General features: G+C 38.8%; 1 protein-coding gene across 1 annotated transcript in view; it reads left to right on the top strand.

Annotated features, from left to right (window-relative positions):
* The window catches only part of LOC117062215 (acyl-coenzyme A oxidase-like protein), a 389,661-nt gene extending 368,926 nt beyond the window's left edge, over nt 1-20,735 (top strand). Inside the window, exons 18-19 of the mRNA XM_033175478.1 lie at nt 18,837-18,938; nt 19,762-20,735. The gene's annotated coding sequence lies outside the window, so the exon portion shown is untranslated. The remainder of the gene's footprint in view (nt 1-18,836; nt 18,939-19,761) is intronic.
* Nucleotides 20,736-25,205: the final 4,470 nt, after the last annotated feature.

Genomic DNA, 25,205 nt, shown 5'->3' with positions numbered 1-25,205 from the left:
GCTCAAGTTATTCTTCCACCTCAGCCTCCCGAGTACCTGGGACTATGGGCGTGTGCCACCATGCTTAGCTAATTTCTATACTTTTTTTAGAGACAGGGTTTCACCATGTTGTCCTAGCTTGTCTCAAACTCCTGGGTTCAAGTGATCCACTCACCTTGGCCTCCCAAAGTGCTGGGACTACAAGCATGACCCAGCTAATGGTTTATTTTTGAGTATACAACTGGCCTTGCATTCCTAGGATGAAGTCCACTTGGTCATGATATATTATTCTTTTTATATATTGCTGAATTCCATTGCTAATATATTGTAGGGGATTTTTACATCTATGTTCCTGAGAAATCTTGGTCTGTAGTTTTTTTTCTTCCTGTACAATCTTTGTCTAGTTTTGGTATCATAGTAACACTGGCCTCATAAAATGAGTTGGGAAGGGTTCCCTCCTCTTCTGTTTCCTGGAAGAGATAGTGTAGAATCAGTGTTATTTTTTATTTAAATGTTGGGTAGAATTCACCAATGAAACAAGGCCTAGAGCTTCCTTTTTTTTACAATCTTTTAACTGTGAATTATATTTCTTTAAACTTTAATAAGGCCATTCTTGTTACGTATTTCATTTTGTATGACTCTTGGTAACATGAAATATTCAAGGAATTATTTCATTTCAGCTGTTATCAAATTATGTGTGTAAAGTTGTTCATGGTGCTTTATTTTATCCTTTTGATTTCTGTGAGGCTGTACTGCTTTCCATTCTTTCATTTTTTATTTTAGTAATTTGTGTTTTTCTATTTTTGTCTTTGTAAATTGTAAGAACTTTATCAGTTTTTTTGAAGAACAAGCTTTACTTTTACATTTATTTTTCTCTATTGTATTTCTATTTTTATTGATTTCTGTTTTTATATGTATTATTTATTTTCTTCCAGTTGCTTTGGGTTTATTTTACTCTTGTTTTTCTAGTTTCTTGAGGTAGACTTAGATTATTGATTTTAGACTTTCTTCTTTTCTCTTGTAAGCATTTTATGCTATAAGTTTACCTCTGAGCAGTACTTTCCCTGCACCCCACAACAACTGGTATGTTGCATTTTCATTGTTCTCCTCTTCTAATTTCCCTTGAGACTTCCTCCTTGACCCATGAATTATATGTAGAATTATATATGGAAGTGTGGGGTTTAATTTTTAAGTGTCTAGAATTTGTCCTGTTATCTTTATGTTATTGATCTCAAATTTATTTCTAATATAATCAGAAAAGATACCTTGTCTAATTTACGTTTATATTTTTTTAATTGTCGAAATTTGTCTTGTTACCCAGGATATGGTCTATCTTGGTGGATATTTCATTTGTCCTTAAAAAAATATGTATTTGCTATTGTTGAGTAGAATGTTATAATGTCAAGAAGATCTAGTTGGTTGATAATGTTCTTCAATTCTTTGTATCCTTGCTGATCTTCTGTCAATCAGCATTCTGTCTATCAACTAATAATCTCAGTTCTATCTATTACTGAAAGATTAATGTTGACATACTCAACTATGCCTGTGGATCTGTCTACTTATCCTTTCCATCCTGTCTGCTTTTTGCTTAATGTATTTTAAAGCATTGTGTGTGCATTCACATTTAGCATTATTGCATCTTCTTGTTTCATTAACCTTTTTTATCATTATGTAATTCCCTCTTTATTCCTGGAAGTTTTCTTTTTTCTGAAGTCTGCATTTTCTGATATCAATGTAAATACTGTAGGCTTCTTTGGATTAGTTTTTGCTTTGCATTTTTTTTGTCCTTTTAGTTTTACATCTATCATTATATTTGGAGTTATTTTCTTGTACACAACTTAGGTTTTTTTTAAAACATTTATTCTTAAAATTTGTCTCTTGATTAGTATGTTTAAACTATTTACAGTTAATGTGATTATTGATGTTTGGATTAGGTCTATCATTTTATTTGTTTTCTGTTTTCTCTTCTTTTCATTCCTCCATTTCCTCTTACATGTTGTGTTAGTTTCCTATGGCTACTGTAACAAACTACTGCAAGGTTGGTGAAGTAAAACAACAAAAAAATTATTCTTTGACAGTTTTAGAGGTCAGAAGTCTGCAATCAGTATCACTAATACAAAATCAAGGTGTTGGCAGGATTGTGCTGCCTTTGGAGGCTTCAGAGAAGAATCCATTCCTTGCTTCTTTCAGGTTCTGGTTGCTGCTGGCATTCCTTGGCTATGGCCAACTCATTCCAGTCTCTCTTTCTGCGGTCACATTGCCTCCTCCTCTTCTGTCTGTGAAATCTCTCTCTTATAAAGATGCATGTGATTGCATTTATGACCCACCTGAATAATCCAGAATAATCTCTCCATTTTAAGAATCTTAACTACACCTGTAAAGGCCCTTTTCCCTTATAAAGTAATATTTGCAGATTTCAGGAATTAGGATCTGATATCTTTGGATGGCTGTCATTCAGCCTGCAACATATACCTTCTTTTGAATTACTTGAACGTTCTTTAGAATTTCATTTAAAAGAAATTTACCTATATCTCTTTGTATATGTGTTTTTCTGTTTAGTAGTTGCTATAAGAACTACAATATGTATACTCAACTTTACAATTTACTTAGAATCAATATTTTATCTCTTCAAGTGGAATGTAGAAACCTTACCACCATAGTGTTCCTCTCCCCTCTTTCTGTCATACACATCTTATCAGTACATCTACATTCCCTGGAAACCACATCAGACAATATTTTGCTTTCAATCATTAAACATGTTTTAAAAGAATTAGGAGAAGAAATAATCTGTCGTATTTATTCAGATGTTTACCCTTTCCGTTGCTCTTCCTTCATTCCTGATTTGTATTTACCATTTCCATTTTTCCTTCCTTCATTTTGCTTCTGACTGAAAAACTGCTTTTAACAATTTTTTTTTGAGCAGATTTGCTAGCAACAAATTCTGTTTTCTCATTGGTAGTTTTTTAAATCTCATCCTAATTTCTGAACGATCATTTACTCGATATATAATTCTGGATTGACAGTTGTTACCTTCAGTACTTGAAAAACCTTTCTGGTCTCTACAGTTTCTGATGAGAAATTCAATTATTCAGCTTGTTTTTCTCCTAGAGGTAATGCATCAGTTTTTCTTCAGCTGCTTTCAAGAATTTTTCTTTGTTTTTAGATTCCAGATATTTGATTATGATGTGTCTGGGCATAAATTTCTTTGTGTTTATCCTGTTTGGGGTTCATTAAACTTCTGAAACCTGCACATTTGTGGGTTTTTGCCAAATTTAAGGAGTCTTTTGCCATTATATCTTCAAGTACTGCCTTCTTTCTCCTCTCCTTCCATGATTCCAATGACATGAAAGTTAGACTTTTTGTTACAGTCCCACAGGTCCCCGAGGCTCTCTTTTTCTTTGCCAGTCTATTTTCTCTCTGTTGTTCAGATAGGATAATTTCTATTATTCTATCTTTTAGTTTATTCAGTCTTTCCTCTGTCTCCATAGTTCTGCTTTGGAGCTCATTTTTCTTTTAATCAGTTTATTTTTCAGTTCTAAAATGTCTACTTGATTCTCTTTTGTATTTTATATGTTTTTCTTTATCTTTCTCTTTTTTTTTTTTTTTGAGACAGAGACTCACTCTGCCGCCCAGGCTAAAGTGCAATGGCACGATGTCAGCTCACTGCAAGCTCTGCCTCCCATATCCAAGCAGTTCTCATGCCTCAGCCTCCCAAGTAGCTGGGATTACAGGGGCCCACCACCATGCCCAGCCAATTTTTGTATTCTAAGTAGAGGTGGAGTTTCACCATGTTGGCCGGGCTGGTTTTGAACTCCTGACCTCAAGTGATCTGTCCACCTCAGCCCCACAAAATGCTGGGATTACAGGCGTGAGCCACCACACTTAGCCTGTATTTTCTACTTCTTTACTGAAACTTACTATTCTACCATTTGTTTCAAGAAGGTTTGTGATTGTTCATTAGATAATTTTCAGAATGGCTACTTTAAAGCTTTTGCCAGGTAATTCTAACATCTGTGTCATTTTGCTGTTGGCATCTGTTGATTGCCTGTTTTCATGCAAGCTACATTTCTTTTCCTTCATATGCTGAAAAATATTTATTTTTATATTCTTTATTTTTATATTTTTATTAAATTATTTCCTAGGCCTTTGAATATTATGTTATGAGAGTCTAGATGTTGTTTAAAACCTATGGAGAATGTTGGTGTTTTTGTTTTAGCAGGCAATGTACCTGGTTATGTTTGGGCTGCAAATTTCAATGCACCTTCTGTTGATTGTGATTCCAATGCTGGTTTAGCCTTCAAGCCTTTTGCAGCACTATTTAGCTATGTTCCATGTATGTACCACTCACAGGCCAGTCTGGCATCTGAATTCTCATCTGTTTACTAGTTCAGTTATCAAGGCCTTTTTCAAAAAGCTGTATATTTATTTGTTTATTTATTTTTTTAATTTTTATAAATTTATGGAGTACAGTGCAATTTTGTTAATACATGCATATATTCCTTAGTGGTAAATTCAGGGATATTAGGGTTATTCCTTGGGTATTCCATAGGGTATTCATCACTCAAATAGTGTACATTGTACCCATTAAGTAATTTCTCATCATCTATCCCCCCTAGCCTCTCACCCTTCTGAGTCTCCATTGCCTGATTCCACATTCTGTGTCCTAGTGTATACATTATTTAGTTCCCACTTATAAGTGAGAACATGTAATATTTGTGTTTCTGTGTCTGTTCAGAGTCTTTTGTATGCTAATTAGCATAAAATCCATGCATGAAAGCCTCAGGCTGCATTCAACATTTGGTAAATAACTTTATGGGGCTGCTTTCCCAAGTCCTGCCTCTCCATGACCATCCTGATACTTTCTGGTTCCCTGGGGCTTCCTCTCCTCATCCTCCAGCCAGAAAGCTGAGGTTTAGTTATCCCACTCTGCTGCCTGCACATGCTTCCAGGGACATGAGCAGCATGAAGAAAAAGAGTTAAACTCACTGCCAGTTTTGCAGCACTTTGAATTCTGATCTTCTTCCCTAATCCACCCACCACTATTTATTTTTCAGAGTCCACAAGTAGCTTCTCCATACACTCTGTCCAGAATTATGGCTGTATTCAATGAAAGAGGTGGAGGAAGTCATCTCCTCTATGTAACCAGAACCAGAGCCCATACATAGCCTATACCTTTAGTGAGAGTCATCTTTTTTTCTTAAATTTTGATTAGTGGAGGTACTACAGTGTGGTAGGCCAAAAAAAAAAAAAATCTTTGATTTCTGAAAGAATTAATTCCATTCAGGGATTCGACTTCTTCCTGGTTTAGTCTTGGGTGGGTGTTTGTGTCCAAGAATTTATCCATTTCTTCTACATTTTCTAGTTTATTTGCTTAGAGGTGTTTATAGTATTCTCTGATGGTAGTTTGTATTTCTGTGGGATCAGTGGGGAGATCCCTTTTATCTTTTTTTGTTATGTCTGTTTGATTCTTCTCTCTTTTCTTCTTTATTAGTCTGGCTGGCGATCTATTTTGTTAATCTTTTCAAAAAATCAGCTCCTTAGATTCATTGATTTTTTGAAGGATTTTTCGTGTCTTTGTCTGCTTCAGCTCTGCTCTGATCTAAGTTATTTCTTGTCTTCTGCTAGCTTTTGAATTTGTTTGCTCTTGCTTCTCTAGTTCTTTTAATTGTGATGTTAAGGTGTTGATTTTCAATCTTTCCTGCTTTCTCCTGTGGGCATTCAGTGCTATAAATTTCTCTCTAAACACTGCTTTAGCTGTGTCCCAGATACTCTGGTATGTTGTGTCTTTGTTCTCATTGGTTTCAAAGAACTTATTTCTGCCTTAATTTCTTTATTTACTCAGTAGTCATTCAGGAGCAGGTTGTTCTGTTTCCATGTAGCTATGCAATTGAGGCAGTAATTAATAGCCTACCAACCAAACAAAAGCCCAGGACCAGATGGATTCACAGCCAATTCTACCAGAGGTACAAAGAGGAGCTGGTACCATTCCTTCTGAAACTATTCCAAACAATAAAAAAAGATGGAATCCTCCCTAACTCATTTTATGAGGCCAGCATCATCCTGATACCAAAACCTGGCAGAGACACAACAATGAAAAAAAGATTTCAGGCCAATATCCCTGATGAGCAACAATGTGAACATCCTCAATAAAAAACTGGCAAACCAAATCCAACAGCACATCCGAAAGCTTATCCACCATGATCAAGCTGGTTTCATCCCTGGGATGCAAGGCTGGATCAACATATACAAATCAATAAACATAATCCATCACATAAACAGAACCAATGAAAAAAATCACATGATTATCTCAATAGATACAGGAAGGCCTTCAATAAAATTCAACACCCATTCATGCTAAAAACTCTCAATAAACTAGATATGGATGGAATGTATCTCAAAACAATAAGAGCTGTTTATGACAAACCCACAGCCAATATCATACTGAATAGGCAAAAGTTTGAAGTATTCCCTTTGAAAACCAGCACAAGACAAGGATGCCCTCTCTCATCACTCCTGTTCAACACAGTATTGGGAGTTCTGGCCAGGGCAATCAGGCAAGAGAAAGAAATAAAGCGTATTCACATAGGAAGAAAGGAAGTCAATTCTCTCTGTTTGCAGATGACATAATTGTATATTTAGAAAACCCCATCGTCACAGCCCAAAATCTCCTTAAGCTGATAAGCAACTTCAGCAAAGTCTCTGGATACAAAATCAATGTGCAAAAATCACAAACATTCCTATACACCAATAACATACAAACAGGGAACCAAATCACAAGTGAACTCCCATTTAACATTGCTACAAAGAGAATAAAATACCTAGGAATACAACTTGCAAGGGATGTGAAGGACATCTTCAAGGAGAACTACAAGCTGCTGCTCAAGGAAATAAGAGAGGACACAAACAAATGGAAAAACATTCCATGCTCATGGGAAGAATCAATATCATGAAAATGGCCATACTGTCCAAAGTAATTTATAGATTCAATGCTATCCCCACCAAGCTACCATTGACTTTCCTCATGGAATTAGAAAAAGCTACTTTAAATTTCATATGGAATGAAAAAAGAGCCCGTATAGCCAAGACAATTCTAAGCAAAAGGAACAAAGCTGGAGGCATCACACTACCTGACTTCAAACTATACTACAAGGCTACAGTAACCAAAACAGCATGGTACTGGTACTAAAACAGATATATAGACCAATGGAACAGAACAGAGTCCTCAGAGATAATGTAGATGTGTACATCTACAACCATCTGATCTTTAACAAACCTGACAAAAACAAGCAATGGGGAAAGGATTCTCTATTCAATAACTGGTGTTAGGAAAACTGGCTAGCCATATGCAGAAAACTGAAACTGGACCCCTTCCTCACACTTTATACAAAAAGTAACTCAACATAGATTAAAGACTTAAATGTAAGACCTAAAACCATAAAAATCCTAGAAGACAACCTAGGCAATAGCATTCAGGACATAGGCATGGCCAAAGTCTTCATGACTAAAACACCAAAAGCAATGGCAATAAAACCCAAAATTGACAAATGGGATTCAATTAAACTAAAGAGCTTCGGCACAACAAAAGAAACTATCATCAGAGTGAACAGGTAACCTATAGAATGGGAGAAAATTTTTGCAACCTATCCTTCTGACAAAGGGCTAACATCCAGAATCTACAAAGAACTTAAACAAATTTACAAGAACGCAAACAAACAACCCCATGAAAAAGTGGGTGAAGGATATGAATAGACATTTCTCAAAAGAAGACATTTATGCGACCAACAAACATATGAAAAAAACTCATCATCACTGGTCATTAGAGAAATGCAAATCAAAACCACAATGAGATACCATCTCATGCCAGTTAGAATGGCAATCATTAAAAAGTCAGGAAATGACAGATGCTGGAAAGGATGTGGAGAAATAGGAAAACTTTCACACTGTTGGTGGAAGTGTAAATTAGTTCAACCATTGTGGAAGACACTGTGGCAATTTCTGGTTCTAGATTCCAAGGATCTAGAACCAGAAATACCATTTGACCCAGCAATCCCATTAGTGGGTATATACCCAAAGGATTATAAATCATGCTACTATAAAGACACATGCACACATATGTTTATTGCAGCACTGTTCACAATAGCAAAAACTTGGAACCAACCCAAATGCCCACCAATGATAGACTGGATAAAGAAAATGTGGCACATGTACACCATGGAATACTATGCAGCCATAAAAAAGGATAAGTTCATGTGCTTTTCAGGGACATGGATGAAGCTAGAAACTATCATTCTCAGCAAACTAACACAAGAACAGAAAACCAAACACCACATGTTCTCACTCATAAGTAGGAGTTGAACAATGAGGACACATGGACACAGGGAGGGGAAGATCACACATCGGGACCTGTCAGGGGGTTGGGGTTAGGGGAGGGATAGCATTAGGAGACATACTTAATGTAGATGATGGGTTGATGGGTTCAGCAAACCACCATGGCATGTGTATACCTATGTAACAAACCTGCATGTTCTGCACATGTATCCCAGAACTTAAATTATAATAGTTTAAAAAAAGAATTAATTCCAACCCTTACTCTATCATTTAACTTTCTTTGTGCCTCTGTTTCTTCATGTGTAAAATAGGGGCTGTGTCAGGGGTCCCCAAGACTATCCTCAGTTTCAGGGATTTGCTAGAAGGTTTCATAGGATGCAGATAGACTATTATATTCATAGTTATAGTTTATTACAGCAAAAAATTACAGATTAAAATCAGCAAAGGGAAAAGGTACAGGGGGTAGAGTCCGGGAAAGATCAACAAGCTTCCAATTTTCCACTTCCAGTGGAGTCTATAGACAGCATTTAATTCTCCAAACAATGACGTGTGACAACATGTGCAAGGTGGTGGCAACCAGATCACCCAAACCTTGGAGTCCAGGGTTTTGTTTTTTTTTTTTTATCAGTCACATAAGCATGTAACACTCATGTGACTGACCTCAGCTCCTCAGACCATATCGCACAACTCTCGTAGAGGTAAAAGTGATGCACCATGGCCCAAAGGTCCAGGCATACAAACACACTCATACCAGGCAAGATACTACAAGAGTTCAAAAGTCTCTCTCCCAAGAGCCAGGCAAGGGCCAGTCCTGAAAACTTTGGGTTTGTGCAAGATTTGAGCAGCCCAGACCTGTTAACTCTTTCCTGCACAGGTCTACAACTTTTAGCTTTTAGAATTATTATGAGGACTAAATGAGGTGGATATAAAATACCTTGTAGTGTCTGACACATGGTAGGTGTTTGATAAATATTAGCTATTAGACTCTGTAGACAGAGATTTCAAAGAGGCACATGGACTTGTGAGGAAGAAAAACAGAAACATTATTCTGACAATACATCCAGAAAAAAAAATGTGATTTGGGGCCAGGAGTGGTGGCTCATACCTGCAATCTCCACACTTTGGGAGGCCAAGGGGGAAGGATCGCTTGAGCCCAGGAGTTCAAGACCAGCCTAGGCAAGATGGCAAGATCCCATCTCTCCAAAACAATAAAAAAAGTTATGATTTGAGACATACTTATAGAAACCAGGGTAGGAGTAGAGGGACTGTCTTATGGACACAGGTCTAAGGAATACACATATACACACACACACACAAACACACACACACAGTGATAAGTGGAAGGATTGTGGGGGAGACATTTGTCCAAATATAAACACAAAGCATTTAATAAATGTCAGTAGGGCCAAACCCCAGCATAACATGAGGCTTGACAAATAATCTTATACAAATTTAAAAGCCCATTTTTAGCTATATTTAAGATGTGAAGAGATGGACTCTTGGTTTAGGCAAGAAAAATTTGGTATTAATATGTGGCGAAAAGAAAGCAAAGCAACTTATCTCCTATTATGTTCTCATCTTCTCTCTGAAGGAATGTTGTTCTCAGTCGGAAAGGACTTGTGATTGACAGAGATTTCAAACCAAGGAGGACAAAAGAAATTTCAGAATATTATAAATAAGCAAATGTCCACCTTTTCAAAGATAGCTAACAACACAATGACAGGATCAAATCCACATATATCAATACTAACCTCGAATGTAAATGGGCTAAATGACCCAATTAAAAAGCACAGAGTGGCCAAGTGGATAAAGAGCAAGACCCAATGGTATGCTGTCTTCAAGAAACCTGTCTCACATGCAATGACACCCATAGGCTCAAAATGAAGGGATGGTGAAAAATCGACCAAGCAAATGGAAAACAGGGGGAAAAAAAAAAAGCAGAGGTGGCAATCCTAATTTCAGACAAAACATACTTTAAGCCAACAAAGATTTTAAAGGCAAAGAAGGACATTACACAATAGTAAAGGATTCAATTCAACAAGATGTAACTACCCTAAATGTATATGCACCCAACACAGATTCATAAAGATTCATAAAGCAGGTTCTTAAAGCAGGTTCTTAAAGCACAGATTCATAAAGCAGGTTCTTAGAGACCTATGAAGAGACTTACATTCCCACACAATAATAGTAGGAAGCTTCAGCACCTCAATGACAGACAGATCATTGAGGCAGAAAATTAACACAAGTATTCAGGACCTGAACTCAGCACTGAATCAAATGGACCTGATAGACATCTACATAACTCCCCACCCAAATACAACAGAAGATACATTCATCTCATTGCTACATGGCACATACTCTAAAATTGACCACACAGTCGGATATAAAACAACACTCAGCAAATTCAAACACACTGAAATCATACCAGCCGTGCCCTTGGACCACAGAGCAATAAAAGTAGAAATCAAGACTAAGAAAATTGCTAAAACCATATAATTACAGAAATTAAACAACCTGCTCTGAATGACTTCTGAGTAAACAATGAAATTAAGGCAGAAATCAAGAAGTTCTTTGATACTAATGAGAACAAAGATACAATATAGCAGAGTCTCTGGGACACAGGTAAGGTAGTGTTAAGAGGGAAATTTTTATCACTAAATGCCCACATCACAAAGTTGGAAAGATCTGAAATTAATTACCCAACATTACAACGAGAGGAACTAAAGAAGCAAGAGCAAACCAACCCCTAAACTAGCAGAAGACAAGAAATAACCAAAATCAAAGCAGAACTGAAGGAGATTGAGACATAAAAAAAAATACAAAAGATCAACAAATCCAAAAGTTGGTTCTTTGAAAAAATTAATAAAATAGATAGAACACTAGCTAGACTAATAAAAAAGAAAAGAGAGAAAGTCCAAATAAACACAATTAGAAATGACAAAGGGGATGTTACCACCAACTCCACAGAAATACAAATAACCATCAGAGACTCCTATGAATCTCTGTATACACACAAACCAGGAAATTTAGAAGAAATGGATAAGTTCCTGGACACATACATCCTCCCAAGGCTGAACTAGGAAGAAACTGAATCCCTCAACAGACCAATAATGAGCTCTAAAATTGAATCAGTAATAAATAGCCTACCAACCAAAAATAGCCCAGGACCAGATTCACAGCCGAATTCTACCAGATATACAAAGAAGACCTGGTATCATTACTACTGAAACTATTTCAAAACATTGAGAAGGGACACCTCCCCAACTCATTCTATGAGGCTGGCATCATCCTGATACCAAAGTCTGGCAGAGACACAACAAAAAAAGAAAACTTTAGGGCAATATCCTTGATGAACATAGGTGCAAAAATACTCAACAAAATCCTGGCAAATCAAATCCAGCAGCATGTAAAAAGCTAATCCACCATGATCAAGTAGTTTTTATCCTTGGGATGCTAGGTTAGTTCAACATACACAAGTTAATAAATGTGATTCATCACATAAACAGAACTAAAGACAAAAACCATATGATTATCTCAATAGATGCAGATGAAATTCGACAGATAGATGTGAAGGGGATTGCATTCCTGATTTGGCTCTCAGCTTGGATATTGTTGCTGTATAGAGGGTGGGTTGTTGGTTTATTGAGGGTTTTTAACATGAAGGAATGTTGCATTTTATCGAACATCTTCGATAAAAGCCACTGAAGGAACATACTTGAACATAATAAGTCATCTATGAAAAACCCACAGTCAAAATCATACTGAATGGGCAAAAGCTGGAAGCATTCCCCTTGAAAACCAGCACAAGACAAGGATCCCCTCTCTCACTACCCCTGCTTAACATAGTAAATCCTGGCCAGAGCTATGAGGCAAGATAAATAAATAAAAGGTATCCAACTAGGAAGGGAGGAAATCAAACTATTCCTGTTTGCAGACGACATGATTATATGTCTAGAAAAACCCTATGGTCTCTACCCAAAAGCTCCTTGAGCTAATAAACAACTTCAGCAAATTTCAGGATACAAAATCAACATATAAAAATCAGTAGCATTCCGATACACCAACAAAATCCAAGTTCAGAGCCAAATCAGAAATGCAATCCCATTCACAATTGACACAAAAAGAAGAAAATACCTAGAAATACAAATAACCAGAAATGTGAAAGATCTCTACAATGAAAATTATAAAACACTGCTCAAAGAAATCAGAGATGACACAAACAAATGGAAAAACATTCCATGCTTATGGATAGGAAGAATCAATATTGATAAAATGGCCATCCTGACCCAAACAATTTACAGATTTAATGCTATTCCTCTCAAATTATCAATGACATTCTTCACAGAACTAGAAAAAGCTCTTTTAAAATTCATATAGAACCAAAAAAGATTCCAAATAGCCAAGGCAATCCTAAGCAAAAAGAACAAAGCTTGCGGTATCATATTACTCAACTTCAAACTGTATTACAGATACAATAGTTAAAATATCATGGTACTGGTACAAAAACTGACACAGAGACCAATGGTACAGAATAGAGAGCCCAGAAATAATGCTGCACACCTACAATGCAACACACCATCTGATCTTTGACAAAGCTAACAAAACAAGCAATGAGGAGAGGACTCCCTAGTCAATAAATGGTGCTGGGATAACTGACTAGCCATATGCTAAAGACTGAAACTGGACCCCTTCCTTACACCATATACAAAAATCAACTCAAGGTGGATTAAAGACTTAAATGTAAAACCTAAACCTATGATAACCTGGGAAATACCATTCCAGACGTAGGAACTGGCAAAGATTTCATTACAAAGATGCCAAAAACAATTAAAACAGAAGCAAAAATTAACACATGGGATCTAATTAAACTAAAGAGCTTCTTCACAGCAAAAGAAACTATCGACAGAGTGAACAACCATCCTACAGAATGGGAGAAAATATTTGCAAACTATATATCTGACAAAGGTCTAATATCCAGCATCTATAAGAACTTAAATTTATTTATTTATTTATTTATTTATTATTTTTATTTTTTTTGAGATGGAGTCTCGCTCTGTCACCCAGGCTGGAGTGCAGTAGCCGGATCTCTGTTCACTGCAAGCTCTGCCTCCTGGGTTTACGCCATTCTCCTGCCTCAGCCTCCCAAGTAGCTGGGACTACAGGTGCCTGCCACCTCGCCCGGCTAGTTTTTTTGTATTTTTTTTAGTAGAGACGGGGTTTCACTGTGTTAGCCAGGATGGTCTTGATCTCCTGACCTCGTGATCCGCCTGTCTTGGCCTCCCAAAGTGCTGGGATTACAGGCTTGAGCCACCGCGCCTGGCAGGAACTTAAATTTATAAGACAAACACAAACAACCCCATTGAAGAGTAGGCAAAGAACATGAACAGACACTTCAAAAGAAGACATACATGTGGCCAACAAGCATATGAAAAAATGCTCAGTATCACTAATCATTAGAAAAATGCAAATCAAAACCACAATAAGGTACCATCTCACACCAGTCAAAATGGCTATTATTAAAAAGTCAAAAAATGACAGATGCTGGCAAGGTTACAGAGAAAAAGGGGATGCCTATATACTGCTGGTGGGAGTGTAAATTAGTTCAACCATTGCTGAAAGCAGTGTGGCAATTCCTCAAAGAACTAAAAGCAGAATTACCATTCAACCCAGCAATCCCACTACTGGGCATATACCCAAAGGAATATAAATCATTCTACCATAAGGATACATGCATGCCTGTGTTCACTGCAGCACCATTCACAATAGCAAAGACATGCAATCAGCCCATTAATGGTAGGCTTCATAAAGAAAATGTGGTATATATACTATGCAGCCATGAAAAAAAAATATGAGATAATGTCCTTTGCAGGAACATGGATAGAGCTGGAGTTCATTATCCTTAACAAGTCAGCACAGGAACAGAAAACCAAGTACTACTTATTCTCACTTTTAAGTGGGAGCTAAATAATGAGAACACATGGACACACAGAGGGGAACAACAGACACTGGGGCCAACCTTAGGGTGCAGGGTGGGAAGAGGGAGAGGATCAGGAAAAATAACTATGGGGTACTAGGCTTGGTATATGGGTGATGAAATAATCTGTACACCAGACTCCCCATGACGTCAGTTGAACTTTACCCACACATATATCCCTGAACCTAAAATAAAAGTTAAAACAAAAACAAGAAAAAGTAGATATGGGAAACTATAGAATTGGAGATGAATATAAATCCAAGTTAAAATTCTACAAAAGACTATTCCAGACAGTTTATGTACAAATAGAAAAGGGACCATCACTAGAAGGCTGCCTAGTTCAGTAAGGATTAATTAAGTAAGGCTTATCCTTCCTTTCTTTTTTTTTTTGAGACGGAGTCTCGCTCTGTCACCCAGGCTGGAGTGCAGTGGCGCGATCTCGGCTCACTGCAAGCTCCGCCTTCTGCGTTTATGCCATTCTCCTGCCTCAGCCTCCCAAGTAGCTGGGACTACAGGCGCCCGCCACCTCGCCTGGCTAGTTCTTTGTATTTTTTAGTAGAGATGGGGTTTCACCGTGTTAGCCAGGATGGTCTCGATCTTCTGACCTTGTGATCCGCCCGTCTCAGCCTCCTAAAGTGCTATCCTTCCTTTCTTATACTTCCTTTCTTAATCAGGTTACTAGAAGAGAAAATTTGGGCCCAGGCGTGGTGGCTTACGCCTGTAATCCCAGCACTTTGGGAGGCCGAGGCAGTTGGATCACGAGGTCAAGAGACTGAGACCATCCTGGCCAATATGGTAAAACCCCATCTCTACTAAGAATATAAAAAATTAGCTGGGCATGATGGTGCGAGCCTGTAGGCCCAGCTACTCGGGAGGCTGAGAAAGGAGAACTGCTTGAACCAGGGAGGTGGAGGTTGTAGTGAGCCGAGATCGCATCACTGCACTCCAGCCTGGTGACAGAGCGAGACTCCATCTCAAAAAGAAAAAAAAAGAAAAGAGAGAAAAGTTGGAAAAATGGATGATGTGTCTCGATTTTGGCCAACATTTTGCCAAACTCTCAGGATCTCCTATAGACCAACTAGAGAAAGAAGAGTCAGGGAATATTTCATTAAATAAGTTTCCAGAGAGCTTGAATCAAGCTTCAGGTAACTTGAATTAAGCTGATGTAGACCTATCAGCTGACAAGACTTTACAAACTTGTAAATGACACAACACATCAGGTGACTTAACCAAGATTCATGAAGAACTCCTTGGGGAGTTCAAGGTAGGGCCATATCAACAAGATGACTTTAAAATAAATTTAAAATTAAAATCATTCCCTTAGGGATGTATATATGTATGTATGGGTTAGTTGAAAATAGTTTATGGGGGGAAAGGCTTAGTTAGGAATGTCAAATGATCAAATGTTTGATATAAACCAAATGTGCATGGTATTCTTTCACTTATTTATTCAAAAATATTGTATACCAATTATAAAAGCACATTCTGCCTTGCTTTGCATGTAAAAGTATAGAATCCAAAACTAGGGCAGTAATGGTGCTGCAGACGCCATAGTGATGAGACAACACTGGATATTGCGTTTAGTTTTATAAGACACCTTGGAGAAGAGAATTACCCATCCAGACTAGGCCACCAGTTTCAAGGTGGCCCAAGAGTTGAAACCAGGTGTTAAAAGGAGATTGACAATCTATCGAGGCTGATCATCCTGAAGGATGGATGACTAAGTGGAGATGTGAAAAATGTCTTTAAATTTTTTAAAGGCTATTGTCTGGAAGCTTTCATAGACTACCGCTTGGTTCCTTAGGTAGCAGAAGTTGTAACATCAATAGCTATGAGTTATAGGAAACTGGGTTTCAGCTAATATCACACAGTGTGTCAGCTCCTTTACCAGACCCTAGGCAAATAAAGATGAGCAGGACAAGATCCCCTTCCTCACAGTTAATCCATAAATTCATATTCCATATAGAGAAGTGGCTTCAGACACAATGGCTCTTCCAACAATGAGATTCATTAGGAAACTGGATGCCTCTTAACACATTGAGCTCCCATCTCTGGAACACAAAAGGAAAGACATTTCAGGTACTGTTTGGGGGACTGAGGCTGGGCTGGTGGTACCTGTGACTAGCTGTGGTGTTCTGGTAGCCGCCAAGAACCAGGACTCCTATTTACCAGGACAAGCAAAGGGGATAGTGCAAGGAGAGTCTGAGCTGTGTTCCTGGAGGAAGGCAAAAGATTAAAGCCAAAAAAGTGGCCCTGGGAATCAGGTACACAAAAGCCACAGACTGTCAACAGGAGAGCAATTCTTGAGTCCAAAGAAGGGAAGAGCAGACATAGCCAGGATGCATGGTGTGAGCCTGGGGAAAACCATCATTTGGGAACAGCCTGGGAATGCTGGCCAGTTAGTGGCTTGTTGGGAGCTTGATGTGATCAAGCAGGCTTTGGCTTGGATCAGATGGGACTGGACAAGACGCTGAATGACCCTTTGTCAGGGGTTTTAGAGATGGGACTTGTGATAGATGTCTTCCATTTGCCTCTGTAGCTCTGCTCACCACTCTTCTCTACCCTGTGTGGATCTAGGAAGTTGACCTACATCACCTGCATCCATGGAATCCTCGCCCTTTGGATCTTGTTTGGTTTAGACAACAGCTAGAGCAGTGGTTTGGAGTCTTTGAAGAGGTCCTGCATATCCCTTGTTAGCTGAGAATAGATAGAGATTAAAGAGCGGGGAAGAGAGTGGAGTTAGAATCCCTCTGCTCCCTGCTTGCCTCGCCATGGGGTCACCTTGGGATTGCTGTTTTTCTTGGCTGAGGGTCACAGCTCCTCTTAAAATGTTCTTGTTTACATAGCTTTTTCTTCCAGGATCCAGCAGCCACTCCCTGCCCTCTACCCTCTAAGCCTAGAAGGTGGTAACAGCTCCAGTTACTAGCTCCAGGTACTGCACTATCTCTTAGGGATCTCCTACATCTTGTCCATCCTATTTAAATACCTCTTAGATGATACTAATGTGGACGTATCATCTGTTTCTTGGTTGAACCCTGGCTGATACAGGATTCTGGATTGAGTAAGAAGATGGACTAGATTATTTCTAAGAACTCTTACACTTCTAGAGCTCTGGATTTCTTGTCACTGATCTTATATTTTTGTATACCTGAGTGATGAGGATTACATTTCTGCACCTAGAAACTCACAGCAGATATTTTTGTAGCACATAAGAAGTTCATCTAGAGACTCATGATTTGGCTTAACCACATAATTTATATGATTTATTATTTTTATAAGAATTTGTGTCTTCAGTATGAATTGCAGTTCATAGTCTCAGTTGCTCACACTATGTCTGAAGGGTCAGCTAACATCTTTATTGGTGTCATGTAAAAGAGCCAAAGGGCACTTAATCTGGCCAAGCAACTACTGTCCAGACTTTGGCAATTTCATAAAAGAGCTGAAATTAATCTGAAATATCTTTCATAAATAAGCTGCTCAGCCACACTGTGACACTTTCTGGGAAGACTGAATAGTTGAGGCTCCTCATAATGATGCTGATCCAAGGATACGCCAGAACCTCAAGAAAAGAACGAGGAGACCACAGGGTCTGCGTGACTGTGAACCGCATGACTTCTGGGTCTGATAAGCCGTAGAAGGCAAATTGTCTTCTGGTGGGAAGATCATTTCTATTTGACTCAGAATAAGAGGGTTTTGTTTTTGCTTGGTTTGGTTTTGAGGCTCTCTTACTTCTAAGGAGTCATTATCTTTTAGAGATACACAGTGAGATGTTTGTGGATGAAATGATATGACTGAGGTCTGCTTTGCAGTGATACAGAGAGGGGGAATAGGTGGGAGCAGAGTCAAAACAAGATTCGTGGTGAGTGGATATGGGTGATGGAGACACGAGGCCCATACTATGCTCTCTATTTTTGTGTGATTTTGGAATTATTGCATATTAAGAGTTACGTGAATAAACAGTTAAATAAAAAGTGACTTCTTCCCACAGGGAAACTCATTTATTTTTGCTTGGTACCCATGATGTGATGCAGAAGCTCTGTGTATAGGTTTCAGAAACGTAATAGGAAAAAACATATTGAAACAAAATGTAAATGAGGATTGCCCTTTTTTGTGTGAAAGTTTACCCAAATCATGCTCAATGGAAAATATCAAGATATTATTATTCAGGATGTACTTTTAGAGTATCTTTCATGTGGACTTTGCTGTATGGACTTTGCTCCTAAATAACTTGGGGTAGAGGAGAACCAGGTAAGTTATATATGAAATAAGATTGGTTGTGAATTAAAATTTCTTCAGTTTTGGGGAAGGGTACATGGGAGTTCATTATACTATTTGTTCTACTTTTGTATATGCTTTAAATTTTTCATAGAACTTTTTTAAAGAAATTAAACCTATACTGCACATCCAAAACATGGCCATTTTACATTAGGAAAGTATGAACTTTTATGATTTTATGAAATGTAATATTATGTTATTTCTCTTTCACCTCCTTAGATTTTATGTTTTCTAATATATTGCTATTTGTCCATTTATTTTGTTTTCCCCCACTCCTTAGTTTTGTCTGTTGTATGGAACCAAGTTGGTGTTTCAGGAGCGGGCCTGGTACTTAGAACATAAATACTTGACTCCCGTGGCCAGCACGAGGACCAGGAATCAGGTGAGGTCCCTGGGGTACAGAAAAACACTTTGTACATCAGCCTGGTCTCTTTGCTTTCTTAGAAAACAGTCCTGCCAATCTTCTATCGGTTTCCACTCATGGATTTTTATGCCTGTGGGACTTCACATGTATGTTTTCACTGCCTATCATGATTGTATTACACTTCAGAGTTTAGGTGACAAGGGAATGACTCATTGTACATGAGCTTTCTAAATGGAAAAAAAGAGGAAGGTGTCAAAGTGTTTTCCTTGTCGTGGCAAAAAAAAGTATTAATGATTTCTTTTCTGCTTCTTATCAAAGCCTATTAATACATTGTTCGCATTAAGAAGAAAGACCCGGGGTATTTTTATGTCAGTGGTAGCCACAGGGAATTCAATACAATAGCTATGGAGCATCTGAAAAAGAAGGTGAGGCCAGTATTCACCACTAAAATGCTATTGCAAAGAAAAAGAATGTGAAGGCCGGGCGCGGTGGCTCAAGCCTGTAATCCCAGCACTTTGGGAGGCCGAGACGGGCGGATCACGAGGTCAGGAGATCGAGACCATCCTGGCTAACACGGTGAAACCCCATCTCTACTTAAAAATACAAAAAACTAGCCGGGCGACGAGGCGGGCGCCTGTAGTCCCAGCTACTCGGGAGGCTGAGGCAGGAGAATGGCGTAAACCCGGGAGGCGGAGCTTGCAGTGAGCTGAGATCCGGCCACTGCACTCCAGCCTGGGTGGCAGAGCGAGACTCCGTCTCAAAAAAAAAAAAAAAAAAAAAAAAGAATGTGAAACAGCATACTCATCAGTAAAACACATTTCTGATTACGTCCTTTCTACAGGAGAGATGCTGAAACACAAATAGGTATAAGACTCAGTCTCCACATAAAGGGAGCTCATATCCAAGGACACAAAACCAACTTTAAAAACATAAATACTGGCCAGGTGTGGTGGCTCATGCCTGTAATCCCAGCACTTTGGGAGGCTGAGGCGAGCAGATCTCCTGAGCTCAGGAGTTCAACACCACCTTGGGCAACAGGGTGAAACCCTGTCTCTACCAAAATACAAAAAAGTTAGCTAGGCATGGTGGCATGTGCCTGTAGTCCCAGCTACTTGGGAGGCTGAGGCACGAGAATCGCTTGAGCCCCGGAGTTGGAGGTTGCAGTGAGCAGAGATCGCGCCACTGCACTCCAGTTTGGGCTACAGAGTGAGACTCCATCTCAAAACAAAACAAAACAACAACAACAACAGCAAAACACACACACACACACACACACAAATACTCTCACAGGGGCATGGAGGTTTTTGAATGAACTTGGCCATAAGAATAAATTCAGAGTTGACAAAACAGATGTCTTAGGAATAAATGCCATTCTTATGCTAGACCTTGAAGAATAGAAAATTAAGAGGTGGTGGCCCAATTGAGAGGGGAAAATGCAGTTGAAACTTCAGACAGGGTTGATAAAGGGAGGAAGATCATAGAAATGGAGTACTTAGATATATTAATAAATAATACAGACTTTACCTGTCTAAAGGAAAACCTGGAGAAGTCTTCAGGAACCGGACTACAGTGGACCCTGGAGAACCTGGAAGAACCTTTTTCCTTTTCAGGAAAACAGAGAAAAGTATATGTAATGATGCTACAGTAATGTATTTCTATATAACAAATGACTCCAAACTTATGACTTAAAACAACCACCATGTATTATTTGTCTTGGTCCATTTTTTGCTGCTGTAACAGAATACCATAGACTGGGTAATTTATAAGGAAAAGACATGCATTGCTTGCAGTGCTGGAAGATGGAAAGTCCAAGGTCGAGGGGACCACGTCTGGCAAGGGCCTACGTGTAGCACCATCCCATGGAAGGGAAGAACAAGAGAGGGTGAAAGCAAGAGAGAAGGAAGGGAGGGGTTGAACTTATCATTTTATTAGGAAACACTCCTGAGATAACAGCATTAATCCATTCATGAGGGCAGAGCCCTCATGGCCTATTCACCTTCTAAATGTGGTATCTCTCATCACTGTTGCATTGAGGATTAAGTTTTCAACACATAAACTTTGGGGGACACATTCAAGCCACAACATCATTTCTCATGATTTTGCACTCTAGACAGAGTTCAGCTATTAACAGACAGTTCTTCTGCTCCATGTGGTGGCTGCTGGGGTTAGGGGTTCAAAATGACTTCTTCAGTCTTATGGCTGGCACCTCAGCTAGGATGGCAGGAATAGATGGGCAATTGTCTCCTTCCATGTATCCTAGTTTGGGCCTATTCACAGTAGGGTAGTTTCAGGGTGGTCGAATGTTTTATTTGATGGCTTCCAGGAAGGAGAAAGTAGAAGATGCCAGTCTTCTTAAAGGATAGGCCAAGAACTAACAGTGTTACTTCCACTGAATTCTATCAGTCAGGGGAAGTCACAGTGCCAGCACAGATTCAGAGCTGGAGGAGAGACTTTACCGCTTGATGTGAGGAGTACATGTACATGCTGGGAAGGAAAAAATTGATGGCAGCTATCTTTGAAGACTATTTCCCACAAAGAGAGTGCCCACTTTGGGAAGATGGAAGAATACTTTTTAATCAGAAAAAGAAAAACAACAAAAAAACTACATAAGGGAAGATTTTAAATCTGTGCCACCAGGTATTTCAGTGACACAGAATTAGATAAACAATATACAATATATCAAAGGACTATTTAGTGAAGGAAATGAACTTTCATATAAAACATTGAAGTGCTTTTTTTTTTTTTTTGAGATGGAGTCTTGCTCTGTCACCCAGGCTGGAGTGCAGTGGCATGATCTCAGCTCAGTGCAACCTCGGCCTCCCAGGCTCAAGTGATTCTCTTGTCTCAGCTTCCTGAGTAGCTGGGATTACAGGCACCCGCCACCATGCCTGGCTAATTTTTGTATTCTTAGTAGAGATGGGGTTTCACCGTGTTGGCCAGGCTGGTCTTCAACTCCTGGACTCAAGTGATCCGCCAGTCTTGGCCTCCCAAAGTGCTGGGATTACAGGCGTGATCCACCACACCTGGCCTGCTTTTGTATTCTTATAGTGCCAGATGCTTTCTACACTTCTCACTTACTGGATCCTCTTAACAACCTGGGAGATAAGCAGGCAGGAGCCACTTTGGAACAAGCTTTATCTGTAGGGCTGTAGGACATCTCAAAGCCTTCTGTGTCACGTCTCTGAGCTGCCAACCCTGAGCACTCATCCCATTTGCTGGTGTCCCCAAAGGAGAGAGGATAGTGGAGCTGGCACAAATCCTTCCTTTCCCACTGCCACCATAACTCTTTGCAGGGATCTCAAGGCTTTAGAGAAATGATTTGCAGCCATTCTTCACAAAAAATATCTGGGACCCTTGGTCAATTGAAAGTGCTAAATGAAAGTGTGCTTGCAAAGAGAGTGTGCTTGCAAAGAAGATTAGAAGAGACTGGGCTGACTGGTATTACTGACATGGGTCCAGGTGTTTTCACATGATAGCTCTCCACAGTTACTGATTCTTTCTTCAGATGCATCTAACATTCTGGTTACCTCATCCCCCTAGTTTTTAATTCCAATTGTTAGAATTTTTATTTTTAAAATTATTATTATTTTATTATTATTATTTTGAGACAGAGTCTTGCTCTGTAGCCCAGGCTGGAGTGCAGTGGCCTGATCTTAGCTCACAGCAACCTCTGCCTCCCGGGTCCCTGTTCAAGCCATTCTCCTGCTTCAGCCTCCCGAGTAGCTGGGATTATAGGCACATGCCACCATGCCCAGCTAATTTTTGTATTTTTAGCTGAGATGGGGTTTCATCATGTTGGCCAGGCTGGTCTTGAACTCCTGACCTCGTGATCTGCCCCCCTCAGCCTCCCAAAGTGCTGGGATTACAGGAAAAAAGAAAGTTTTTATGTCATACATGTCACTTTTTCATTTCCTGTTCCCCAGAGATATATTCAATATTGTATTTTATTTTATTTTATTTTTTTTCATTTTATCACTGGTTTTATTTTTTTTTTTTTAATTTTTTAAATTTTTTTTATTATACTTTAAGTTCTAGGGTACATGTGCATAACGTGCAGGTTTGTTACATATGTATACTTATGCCGTGTTGGTGTGCTGCACCCATCAACTCGTCAGCACCCATCAATTCATCATTTATATCATGTATAACTCCCCAATGCAATCCCTCCCTCCCCCCCCCCATGATAGGCCCCAGTGTGTGATGTTCCCCTTCCCGAGTCCAAGTGATCTCATTGTTCAGTTCCCACCTATGAGTGAGAACATGCGGTGTTTGGTTTTCTCTTCTTGTGATAGTTTGCTAAGAATGATGGTTTCCAGCTGCATCCATGTCCCTACAAAGGATGCAAACTCATCCTTTTTTATGGCTGCATAGTATTCCATGGTGTATATATGCCACATTTTCTTAATCCAGTCTGTCACAGATGGACATTTGGGTTGATTCCAAGTCTTTGCTATTGTGAATAGTGCCGCAATAAACATATGTGTGCATGTGTCTTTGTAGTAGAATAATTTATAATCCTTTGGGTATATACCCAGTAGTGGGATGGCTGGGTCATATGGTACATTTAGTTCTAGATCCTTGAGTGTATTTTATTTTTTATACGTTGAAACTTAGCTGTTTTATAATCTGTAGCTAATAATTCCAATACCTTAAAATCTTTACAAGTCTATTTCTTTTGGTCTCTTGTTTCTTCTATGTGTCTGGTTATCTTTTATTGTGTGTTGGTCATTTATTTTGAGAAATAATGTGTAAGATGTACATAAAGTCCCAGTCGAAGGTAATTTTCCTTTGAAAGACCTCTGAAAACACTCTCAGTTTGACACCCACCTTAAACCAAATTCAAGGCTTGAGGTTTTCTGGAAGACTCAGATACTCAAAATAAGGGTAGCAATTTTTTTACCCTCCCCCTGGAGATATAGCTTTTTGACATCCCAGCTTATCATGGTGAGGGTCTGCTGTTAAATTTCTTTCTTAGTGCTGACCCTGATTTTTTACTATTATTACCTTCCATCCCCTCCCTGACCACCATCAAGCTGTCAAAGTGAAAATTCAGATTTTCTGGAAATGGCAAACACCTTCAGGGAAAACACAATTTTCTGACTTGTTTATTTCTCTGGGTTCCCATTTTCCCATAAATTTTGGCTTTATTGTTTTGTCAGATCATTGATGCTTTGAAGATGTTTCCTGTATTTTCTCGAAATATTTTGGTTGTTTTCTGCAGAAAAGTTGGAAAAAAAAAAATCTAGCCCCCTGTTCTCAGAAATAGAAAGTTCCTTTAATGTTATTCTATACGACCCCACAACAACTCGGTGAAAAATTTTCATTACTCTTACACATAGATGAGAAAACTGAGGCCCAAAGTGGCCAAGTAATTCACTCAAAGTAACACAGCTGGTAAAAACTCCTATCTCTCTGACTGCAAACGTTTTCATTTATTTTATCTGGATAAAAATCACCGTCAGAACAACAACCACATTTAGCACCCAGTTCTTGGTTTCTAGCACCATCCTCCAATAAAAGGAACCAGGGCCCTTGGAGAAATGGCTGATTTTTGGGCTAGCCAGTGAATACACAAGATGAGCCTGGAGCATGTTCTGGTGTCAGAAAGTAAGAAAGTGCTTGAAAAACAAACAAACAAAAGCCTGCAATGATGGCAGTATGTTCCAGGCACACAGGAAGGTGCCAGCTGAAAGAGCTCCTTCCCAGCGGCCAAGGCTGGAACGATTTGAGCAACAAAAATAATGTAATATTGGGTTATAACTCCAAGTATATAGTAATTAAGCCCAAGTCCATAATGATATGAATAAATGATTAAACAAATACATAAATGGGGGAAAGATAAGTCTTCCTTGCAGAAGAATCTCAAATAATATTTGTAGCTATTCCTCCCTCCAGGAGGTAAAGCTTAATTCCCCTTCTCTTTAGTGTGTGTTGGACTTTAGCAACTTGCTTTTATTTTAAAGAATAGATCATGGAAAAGAGAAATACTTATTTTACAATAGAGAAACCTGGTAGATCCTAACCAAGTGATTAAGATTCATATCAAATGATTAAGGTACATATCACCAGTGATACATCAGGCTGATAGCATGTACTCTGTGTTGTGATACGATGAAAAGAACACTTCCCTCTTCCCTGAAACCCATAACCCAAATCTAATCATGAGAAAACACATCAGACAAAACCAAATGGAGGAATGGTCTACGATTCAGTCAATCTTTTGACTTCCCTGGCCACACTGGAAGAAGAAGAGTTGTCTTGGGCCACACATAAAATACACTAACA

The sequence above is a fragment of the Trachypithecus francoisi genome, unplaced genomic scaffold (genome assembly GCF_009764315.1).
Source record: "Trachypithecus francoisi isolate TF-2019V2 unplaced genomic scaffold, Tfra_2.0 Lachesis_group17, whole genome shotgun sequence".
In the NCBI taxonomy this organism is placed as follows: domain Eukaryota; kingdom Metazoa; phylum Chordata; class Mammalia; order Primates; family Cercopithecidae; genus Trachypithecus; species Trachypithecus francoisi.
The sequence above is the reverse complement of the archived record's forward strand: the minus strand, read 5'-3'. Positions and strand labels throughout refer to the sequence as shown.